Source organism: Mus musculus, chromosome 5 (genome assembly GCF_000001635.26).
Source record: "Mus musculus strain C57BL/6J chromosome 5, GRCm38.p6 C57BL/6J".
Taxonomy (NCBI): domain Eukaryota; kingdom Metazoa; phylum Chordata; class Mammalia; order Rodentia; family Muridae; genus Mus; species Mus musculus.
This window is the reverse complement of record NC_000071.6, coordinates 121,838,076-121,848,996: the sequence shown is the minus strand read 5'-3', so window position 1 is coordinate 121,848,996 and position 10,921 is coordinate 121,838,076. Positions and strand designations below refer to the sequence as shown.

At 51.6% G+C, this 10,921-nt stretch overlaps 1 long non-coding RNA gene across 1 annotated transcript; it reads right to left on the bottom strand.

Annotated features, from left to right (window-relative positions):
* Window positions 1–9,736: 9,736 nt before the first annotated feature.
* Gm32422 lies at window positions 9,737–10,836 on the bottom strand. The gene is made up of 2 exons (XR_387683.2): window positions 10,317–10,836; window positions 9,737–10,191 (listed from the first exon to the last, which is right to left on the bottom strand). It is a non-coding gene; the product is annotated as a predicted gene, 32422 (long non-coding RNA).
* Window positions 10,837–10,921: the final 85 nt, after the last annotated feature.

Genomic DNA, 10,921 nt, shown 5'->3' with positions numbered 1-10,921 from the left:
GAGCGGCCCGCCCAGGAGGGGGAACGCCTCCGAGCCACACGCGCCTGCCCATTGGTCAGCCCTGCAAGGTCCCGCCCCCGAATTTACCACGCCCCCACACGCGCGCCTGAAAAATCCCTCTTAAAGGGACCGTGCCAGGGTCGGGAGTTCCCAGAATTCGGTCCCGGAGCAACCTGGCGAGACGGCTCAACGGCGCTTGTCGCCAAGCCTGGGGAAATATAACGTGAAAGATGCCAGGGAACCGCCTCCCACCAGTTGCTCAAGGTACACACAGGATATCTAGTGAGTCCGAGACCATCCTGGCCTCGAAAACAAAAAATAAATAAATAAATAAAGAAAGAAAGAAAGAAAGAAAGAAAAGAAAAAAGAAAACGTTCAACCCACAGCGTTTCCAGAGAAAATCAACACAAGTCTGTTTTAAAACGCAGAGGATACCGAGCCATCCAAACACTTGCCTAAATTAAGAGAGAGTTCTAGAAGTGAGCAGAGGTAGAGGCCCACCGACCCACTGCACCCCTGCGTGACCTCCCAGGAGTCGCTGGGATTCTATGCAAAATATAAAGACAAGCGTGGTGTTTACAGGGTGTGGCTCAACTACAGGCGCTCCCAGTAAGTAGGAATGGCCGGGGTTTCCCCTCTCCCCAAAAATCACACAGACCCACCTCCCAGAATCCTTCACTTCCTTTTCTTCCTGCCTCCTCCTCACTTCCTTCTACTTTCCTGTCCGGGGTCCTCCTAGCCGGAGGACAAGAGCGAAACAGGACAGACCAGGATCCCAGGCTTCATTCCACCGAGTCTCACTAGCGCCTACAGTGGTGCAGACTGATCCAGAGAGAAACAGCTCGGAGTCAATCAAAAAACAGTTCTAACAGGGCTTGGTGAGAGGCAGAGAATAGGCGACAGCCGCCGGGAGTGCGGGGCTGAGACAAACCAACGCTCAGGAATGGCCACTGAGGGGCAGCGACCTAGCCCACTGGAGACCTGCAGGAAGGGTGTCCCGGATGGAGGAAACCGCAAGTCCAAAGGCACAGAGAAGCGCAGAGAGCAAGTGGAGGAAGAAGTTACGTGTTGGAAGGCTTTTAGGAAGCCTTATTGCATAGGACCCTGTGAACTTTGGGAAATCTTTGTTTTCAGGTGTGCTTGGGAGCACGTGTAATTTCAGGCCTTGGTAGGGAGTGGTAAGAGGACATCTGGAAAGCTATATATATATATATATATATATATATATACACATATATACATATACACGCAATATTTTATATTATATATTATATACATATATAGCTATATAGCAAGATTGTGCCTCAATATAATAAAATATTTATTACTTATAATTAATAAGTATTAAATAAATCATTAATTTATTAGATAAACTAATTAATTTACTAGATAAATTAATTAGTACACTAGGTTGGTCTTGAACTCACAGAGAGCCTCTTGTCTGCCTCCCAATTTGGGGGATTTATTTCCCGCACTATGATGCCTTGCCTGTGGAGGGTTTTGAGGAGAGATGCGATCTCTAGAGGGCTGTAGGACAAGAGGGAAGGCCAGGAGGCCAAGCGGAAGCCTACTGTAGTGGTCTGAGCAAGTCTTGATGACAGTGTACTGGCTGGTTTTGTGTATCAACTTGACACAGCTGGAGTTATCACAGAGAAAGGAGCTTCAATTGAGGAAATGCCTCCATGAGATCCAACTGTAAGGCATTTTCTCAATTAGTGATCAAGGGGAAAAGGCCCCTTGTGGGTGGTGCCAGCTCTGGGCTGGCAGTCTTGGGTTCTATAAGAAAGCAGGCTGAGCAAGCCAGGGGAAGCCAGCCAGTAAGTAACATCCCTTCATGGCCTCTGTATCAGCTCCTGCTTTCTGACCTGCTTGAGTTCCAGTCCTGACTTCCTTGGTGATGAACAGCAGTATGGAAGTGTAAGCCGAATAAACCCTTTCCTCCCCAACTTGCTTCTTGGTCATGATGTTTGTGCAGGAATAGAAACCCTGACTAAGACAGACAGCTTGGAGGAGAGAGTAGGGGAGTAGTATGGAGCTGGCAAACTTGGTGCCTGTTTTTAAGATCTATGCCCTCTGTGTAGCCCTGGCTGTTCTGCCTCAACTTTATGAACCAGACTGGCCTCCAACTCACAGAGACTTGCTTGCCTCTGCCTCCAGAGTGCTGGGATTAAAGGTGTGCGTACCACTACTCAGCTATTTTTTTGTTTTGTTTTGTTTTGAGTTTTTCGAGACAGGGTTTCTCTGTGTAGCTCTGGCTGACCTGGAACTCACTCTGTAGACCAGGCTGGCCTCGAGCTCAGAAATCCACCTGCCTCTGTCTCCCAAATGCTGGGATTAAGGGCGTGTGCCACCACCGCCGGCTTATTTTTGTTTTTTTAATCGAAGTGAAATTCACTTGAAAAATCAATTTCAGAGCAACCGACTTGACTGTGTTTGATGCGCTCCCAATGTTACCAAGCAACTACCTTTGTCTGGTTGTGGGCAGGTTCGTTTGTTTGTTAAGGTGGGACCTCGGTATATCACTCAGACTGGAATTGGATTCGCTATGCTCCTGCCCGTATCCCAAGTGCTAGAATCCCAAGTCAAGCATGACCTTGCCCAGCTAGGAAACATTATTATTATCTTGGAAGAAGATCCCAGGGCTGGGGCTGGCTAGCTCAGTGGTACAGTACCTGTCTAGCGTGTGTGAGGTCCCAGCTTCAATTCCCAGCACCGCACCGTCAAAAACGGGAGACTCAGTCCCCACACCCCAGGCTAGATAACCTCAGACAGCTTTGCATCTCTGTGGATTCCACAATCAAGCGCACCGAATCCACGTTGCCCGTTCCTGCCAGAGTTCCCTCTCCAGGGCTCAAGGCTAGGTCTTGCTGCAGTTGGCATTCTATCCTTCTCCTGTCTGAGTAAGGTTCCATCCTTGACCCAGAATGCATCTTCCTTCTCTGCCCCTCCACCTTCGTGTAACCAATACCTCTGGGGCTGGGGACTGAAGATGGGAGGAAGGGACCATGACTTAGAAAGTCCAGAAAATAGAATTAGGGAACCAGCGCTGGGCTGTTCCAGAGGATATGGTTTTGACTCCAAGCCGCATCTGTAATCCAGCACTTCCTCATCAGCTGCCCATCCGGGTCCTCTCCCTCTCCTCCTTGCACCCCCTGGGCCCTGGGCTCTGTTCACCACAGAGAACAGAGCAGCCTCAGCCTCCAAACAAATCCTGCCGTTCTCTGGGTTGAAGGCATTGCAGTGGCTCCTCACCTCCTCAGCACCAGACTGCCTGCTCTCGGGCAGCCACAAAGCCTTCCTTTTACTGGCTCTGACCACCCCTCCGGCCTCCTCCCAAACAGCTTCCTCTGTCTTCCCCATCCTCCAACACCTGCCCTCCCTTTGTTCCCGAATGCTCTGTGCCCCAGACCTCTTCCTGTATGCTGTTCCAGAAGACTTCCCACAGCCTCCAATATTTGGCTGCCCATTCTGATCCCTTCACGGGGCCACTTCCTCTTCCAGGAGGCAGATGACCACCCAGCCCTTCTTCTTAATGAGTTCACTTCCTTCCTTCCTTCCTTCCTTCCTTCCTTCCTTCCTTCCTTCCTTCCTCCCTCCCTCCCTCCCTCCCTCCCTCCCCCCCCCTCCTTCCCTCCTTCCTTCCTGTCCCGGGAGCATTTAGAATGCATCCTACTGTCCCAGGTACTCAGAAAATAAGTTTCTAGAAAAAGGGGGATGGGCCGGGCGTGGTGGCGCACGTCTTTAATCCCAGTACTCGGGAGGCAGAAGCAGGCAGATTTCTGAGTTCGAGGCCACCCTGGTCTACAAAGTGAGTTCCAGGACAGCCAGGGCTATACAGAGAAACCCTGTCTCAAAAAAACCGAAAAGAACAAAAATGGGGGGGGGGGGGATGGGAGGGCTGGAGAGGTGGCTCAGCCGTTAAGAGCACTGACTGCTCTTCCAGAGGTCCTGAGTTCAATTCCCAGCAACCACGTGGTGGCTCACAACCACCTATAATGGGATCTGATGCCCTCTTCAGGTATGTCTGAAGACAGCTACAGTGTACTCATATTCCTAAAATAAGTAAATAATTCTTTTTTTTTAGATTTATTTATTATTATATGTAAGTACACTGTAGCTGTCAGTGCTCTTAACTGCTGAGCCATCTCTCCAGCTCAGTAAATAATTCTTTAAAAAAAAAAAAAAAAAAGCACCTCTCCATGATGGGCCGATGAGATGGCTCCATAGGTGAAGACGCTTGCCCCTGAGACTCACTGCTTGAGTTGGCTCCCCAGGATCCATGAGGTGCAAGGAAAAAATCAGCTTCCCACAGTTGTCCTAGGAATTCCAGGTGTGTGTGTGTGTGTGTGTGTGTGTGTGTGTGTATTGTGGGAAACACAACAGAAAAGAAAGCATATTTTAAAACTCCACACGGATCGGGCCGGGGAGATGGTCGCTTGCCATGCAAGCATGCCGACCTGAGTTCAGAAGCAGAGTCCGCAGAACTAGCCAGGCACCCCGATTTACATCTGTGGTCCCAGCATTCAGGAGCTGGGGACAGAAGGAACCATGGGGCTGGCCAGCCACAAAGTCTTCCCTGGGAGCTGCCCCTTAACAAGGAACTGGTATGATTCTCCATCGCTCTCCACTGGCCTGGGACAGGAAAGACCAGAGCCCTCCACTTCAGGAGCCCTCTTCTGATGCACGCGGGGAGCCATCACAAAACAGACGTATAGGGACCTGAAGACCTCCTCCAGTGGTGGATTGGGATGTGCAAGTGTAAGCCAGATAAACCCTTTCCTCCTCAGCTCACTTCTGGTCCTGGGGTTGCATGGTAGCAGCGGTGGCCCTGACTAGGGCAGTGGGGTGCTGGTCTCTCCCTCATTTTACAGATGAGGGGATTGAGGCTTAGGGAAGTTGCAGACCTGCCCCTCCCCACCTCCCCTTCCTCCCCAAGGCTGCTTTCACCAGCCTGGAATTTAGAGTCACCAACTTCCAACTCAGACCTGCCTGCCATTTTGCCTCAATGATTCATGGTCTCCAGAGTGCTTTGTTCCTGCAACTCTGAGGGGGAGCCCAAGGCCCCATCCATACAAGGTGAGTGAGTGCTTTAGCACCCCCCCACCCCCCACCCCCCAGGCTTCAACTTGGGTGTGGTACCTCCACACAATGGAATGTTTCTCAGCTGTCAAAAGGATTGCAGCCAGCGCTACCCATTGCTTTACAGCATGGATGATCGCTTATGGGGAAGCAGATGAACGCAAGGGCCACGTGTGACTCTGCAACACCAGCCAGCCTTATCCGAGAGAGTAGAATGCCAGCTCCATCTGTCCTGGAATTCAGGCAAGGGAATGAGTATTGCTTACAAGTCACGACCACTTTCTGTCACAGAAAGCTACACCCCTCCCGGGAACTAGGGCTGTCTTTAGGCGGAGGTCACGTTTCAGGTGGTTTTGAAGGGTGCGTAGGAGTTGACCACACAGGAGGAAGGGAGAAGCAATGGGAGAATGAGATGAGTTCCTTAGCCAGGGCATGGCTGCTTGGCAAGTACTTGATGAGTCTGAGGTAATAGGGAGCTCTGGCTGGCACATAGATAGCCACCTGCCTCTGCCTCCTGAGTGCATTGATGTAAGCCTCCATGCCCAGCTTGGAGTTCTTTCTTATCCTGGCTTTACGATGAGGAAATGAAAGCTAGAAGATACTAAGTCGCTGGGGGCGTGGCTCAGAGGCCGACTGGGTTGCCAAGCCGGTGCGCCAAGCCCTGGGATCCCGTCCCCAATATCTTCCTCCTCCCCTCAGTCTTCCCTCCAAAGAAAGGGGGGTGAATGGGGAACCAGATAAATGATTGATTGTTTGTTTGTTTGTTTGTTTGTTTGTTTGGAAGAGCGCCTTCTGAGGGAGAGAACCCTCTTGAAACCCAGGTTTTCCACCTTTGGTGGCGCTGAAGCCGGAGGGGACCGGGTCTCTCAGGGCGGCAGGTTGCAGTTGCGCTGCCGCCCATGACCAGCAGAGGGCGCGCGAGCCTCGTGCCCGCTGCAGTCGTCAGGCACCCGCCCAGGAAGCGCGCGTGGATCCGGGAGAGGACCGGAGTCTCCGAGCTGCGGAGCAATTAGGGTCCTTTAATTACCGGGATTGGAAGTGGACGAGCCTCGAGGGGCCTCGGGGCACTGAGTCACTTCCCCAGAAACCAGATTCCCAGGGCCGGCGGAAGAGAGGGCGGCTGCACTTCCCTGCGCCGGGTGCTGCCCAGGACTGGGCTGAAGCCAAGACCAGGACCCACGGGGGTGGGGCATGGGCAGTGGGTGCAGGTTCCTGTTGGCCAGTCCACCGCTTTGCGGTCTTGGCGAGGGTTCCTGCGTCTCTGTGCCTCAGTTTCTTCCTCCATCAAGTGGAATAGAGCAGCCCCCTTCCCCTGCATACTGTTGGCCAAGCAAGTTGTGAGCCCGTGGAAAACCCTCCAAATTGTTTCTGCAGGACCCACGCGAGGTGGCCCACACATATAAACCCAGCACTCAGGCAGAAGGCTTCAAGTTCACAGCCATCCTGCGCTACTTAGTGAGTTCCAGGACAGCCTAGGTCAGCCTCAAAGCCAACACAAACACTTAATAATCATTAATTATTCTCCTATCGCTGTCCTTTATTTCCAGCGCTGGGTACAGTAGATGAGAGAGCCCCCGGGCAGAGTGACTGCTTCAGGCCCTCTGTATCTCTGTGACCTTGGCTCTGGGCCTGTTTCTTCATAAATGTAGGGCAAATAAACAAACAGCCCCTTCCTTCACAGCAGGCATGGCCTTGGCTGGGCGCACAGAGTCGCGGCATGACACCTGACTATACATGTACTGAGCAGGGACTTGTGGCAGACTTCACGTGGAAGGGCCACGGAGAGCACAGAAAAGGGAACCCTAGCCCCAGAGAGGAAGCAGCGGGGATAGATGAAGCCTGGCTCCTTAGCTCAGCAGATCAGATCCACAGGAGTCCTTCTTGGGAGTTCTGAGTACAGAAGCTCCAGCAGATGTGCGTAAGCTACGCCAAGGCCAAAGCTGCCCTCTGAGCCTCTTTCAGCCATTGCTGAATCCAAGTATGGGGAGCAGATTAGATAAACACCATAGAACCTTCTTAAGCTCTGTATTAGCTAGCAATTGCTGTGTAACAAACTGCCCCCTTCCCCGCACCCCCAACCCGGGGTCAGTCGTTTCATAGGCAACAGTCTCCTTCACTGTCACAAGGTCTTGGAAATTCAGATAAAGTTTTCCTGAATTGCGACTCAAGGTCATGAAGTAGGGTGGAGTCTCAAACGGAATCCAGGCTTGGCCGCTGGATGTTTCCTGTAACGCTAGCAGTTGGGGAGGCTGAGGCAGGAGGATCAGGAGTTTCCTTCCGGTCAGGGTCATGGCACCTGTGTGGAGGTCAGGGGACAACATATAAGAGTCGATTGTCCCTCCCCTTATGTGGGTCCCAGAGATGGAACTCAGGTCACCAGACTTGACACCAAGCACCCTCACCTGCTGAGTCATCTTACCAACCCAAAATAAAACAGAGAAATCTTATTTTTAAAGATTTTAATGTCATGGGTCTGAGTATTTGCATGTGTGTACCTGCAGAGGCCAGAAGAGGGCGTTGGATCACCTGGAAATGTAGTTACAGGTTGTAAGCAGCCATGTGGGTACTGGGAACCTAACCCAGGTCCTCTGCAAGAGCAGCCAGCACTCTTAACTACTGAGCCATCTCTCCATCCCCATAAAGATCTTCTTAATATTTTAAATTTATTTTTTTGAAAATTTCATACATATGTAATTTCTATTTTTTTCTCTTCATAAATACTTCTGTTTGAGACAGGTTTCTCTGTGTAGCTCTGGCTGTCCTGGAACTCACTTTGTAGACCAGGCTGGCCTCAAACTCAGAGATCTGCCCGCTTCTGCCTCCTGAGTGCTGGGATTAAAGGCATGTGCCACCACCACTACCAGGCCATAAATGCTAATTTTTAAAAAGGAGCTGGAAATCCAGCATGTGGCACATGCCTGTCATCCTAATATTTGGGGTGCTGAAGCAAGAGGGTTACCATGGGCTTGAGGACAACATGGGCCACACAACAAGACCCTTTGAAAACAAAAATCAAAAGTGGGGGCTATTGGGTCTGTCTTTGGTGGGAACTCTTAAGGTCTGGCTAACCCCTCCCAAGATGGCGTCCTTCCACATCTGCTCAGGCCTGGTGGCCTGTGGCCTCTTCATGAAGCAGTGGGAATGTCCATGCTGAAGAAGTCCTCCTGTGTCTGCCTGCCCACTGCTGGAATATTATAAGTGTGCCAGCATACCAGCTGTATATTTAATTTATTTTTCAGCACAAAGCCTCAACTATGTACTTCTGGCTGGCCTGGGACTCAGGGTGATCCTCCTGCCTCTGCCTCCAGAGTGCTGTCTTTACGCTTGTGAGCCATGGTGGCAGCTTGAGTTGCATGTTTTAATTAACATTAAGATTATACGTACAGGGTGGGTCTGGAGGCTCACACCTGTCAATGCTTAGCACCGGAAAGGCAGAGGCTGGAGAATCTCAAGTCGGAGGCCACCTGGGCAACAGAGCAAAGTTCTTGTCTCAAAAGCCCAGTAACAAAGCCAACTCTAATAGCACGAGCTGTTACCTTGGCTACTCAGAAGGCAGCGGCAGGAGGATGCTGAGTTGAATGCCTTCCTTGACCAAGTCTCAGGCTAGCTGGGCAAACCAATGAGACCATGCCTCAAAATAAAAAGTAAAGAGAGTTTTTTTTTTGTTTTTTTTTTTTTTTTTTTTTTTTTTTTTTGTTAAAAGTCCTGGGTTTAGCCGGGCATGGTGGCACACGCCTTTAATCCCAGCACTCTGGAGGCAGAGGCAGGCAGATTTCTGAGTTTGAGGCCAGCCTGGCCTACAAAGTGAGTTCCAGGACAGCCAGGTCTATACAGAGAAACCCTGTCTCGAAAAACAAAAACAAACAAATAAAAAAAGCTCTGGGTTTGTGACCAATGGTATACTTCAGGTAGTAGGTTCTCATGTCTTTTTTTTTTTTTTTTTTTTTTTGGTTTTACAAGACAGGGTTTGCCTGTGTAGCCTTGGCTGTCCTGGAACTCACTCTGCAGACCAGGCTGGCCTCGAATTCAGAGATCTACCTGCCTCTGCCTCCTGAGGGCTGGGATTAAAGGTGTGAACCACCAAGCCCAGCTTTTTGCGCCACCACGCCCGGCTTATCTTTTCTTTTTTCTTAAGGCAGGATTTTACTCTGAGATCCTGGCTAGCCTCTATGTAGACCAGGCTGGCCCCAAATTTAGAGTGATTCACCTGCCTCTGCCTCTTGAATGCTGGGAGTAAAGACATTGGACACACACACACACACACACACACATTTTTGAGACAGAGTATCTTACTGCAGTAACCAGTTGGATGGGTCTACTAGATTGGCTGACCCACAAGCCCCACTGGCCCTGCCTGGGTTTTACATGGGTGTTGGGCCTCGAAGTCAGGTCCTTAGGCCTGCACACCAAGCACTTTACCTATCCTGCCACGGCCCTGGTCATATCTGGTTAATGTTTGTTGCTTGGATCATTGACTTACTAATACTCTTGGCTCTGGTTAGCTTTCATTGGTACTGTTCAGTTGGTTTGATTTGAGACAGCGTCTCATGTAGCTCGGGCAGGTTTGCAACTCATTAGGTAGCCAAGGCTCACCTCCTGTCTCCGCTGCTAAGTGTCTCAGCCTCCAGTCGTCCAGTGCACCTGGCTGATATTTTGACCCTGACCTTGTTGATTTATAGAACCTGCTAGATTAGGCTTGGTTGTACTTCTGACCTGGCCACCTGGGTCCTTGCAGGTGGACCTGGGGTGCCGCTGCCCTCAGCAGGAAGGAAGGGCGGGTGGCCCGGCCCCTGGAAGTGGACAGACTGCTTCCGGCAGTCCCCGCCAGCCGTGGGAACCGGCGTCCTCCCCACCCCCCAACCCCCTAGCCCTGCTGGGTGGAGTCAGGTCCCCAGGGGCGCAGAACCCCGGGGTCGTCGCTGCTGTCACCGCAGGGTCCCGCCTCAGAGTCCTTTGCCCTCGGAATGAGAAACACAAATAAACAGAAGGCTCTGACGTCGCAGGGCTTTCAGGGAACCCGGACTGGGGCGGGCCCCGCCGGGGCGAGAAGAAACTGAGCGCGAGGAAGGAAACGGGTTTGGGCCTCGGAGAAATCTGGCAGGCAGGGCTGGCCTGTGATTAAAAAGAGGAAGAACCACAAGTCTCCATTTAACTCAGCAGAGCTGCAGTCGGCTACGAGAGGGAAAGTGCTTGCGGCTGGCAGATTGCAGCCACCATTTGGCAAGGACTGCCAATACCTGATGCTCCGCGCGCGCGCGCCTCCTGGCCCCGGCGAGGCTGCAGGTACCCGGCAGTCGCCCCAGGTGTCGTAGGGAGCGTGCTACGGGCTAACCAAGCTAGTCTCCACCGCAGCCCTCCTTAGGTGCTGCGTCCCCGAATGGGGACACCTACACCAGCCTCTGTGGCAGAGCTCATCTGGGCCTGCTCTTTCTCGCGATTCTTCATAGCTCCCCAGTGCCCTCAGGAAGGACCCTCCCTTCCCTGAGAAAAACAAACAAAAAACAAACCAAACCTGACTCTGCACCTAGACCTCTAAAATAGCACGTGTTCCTTCGTTGTAGGTGGGGCCATTGCTACTTTTCTAACAAGGCACTTTAGAGCCTCTGCATTTGGCGCTGCATTGACTGGGATTGCCTTCCCCCCTCATCATGTGGGAGATCGCAGCTTAAATATTACTCAAAGATTTCTCTTCCTGTGTCCCAAAGACAACTCCACAACGGAGCTGTCACCGATGCTGTCTCCCAACCAGAGTGGCGCCCCCACGAGGGAATCACTAACTGATGTCCACAAACACCTTATAGTGCCTAAGACATTGCCTTGGCTCGTTTTTTGGGGGTGGGTG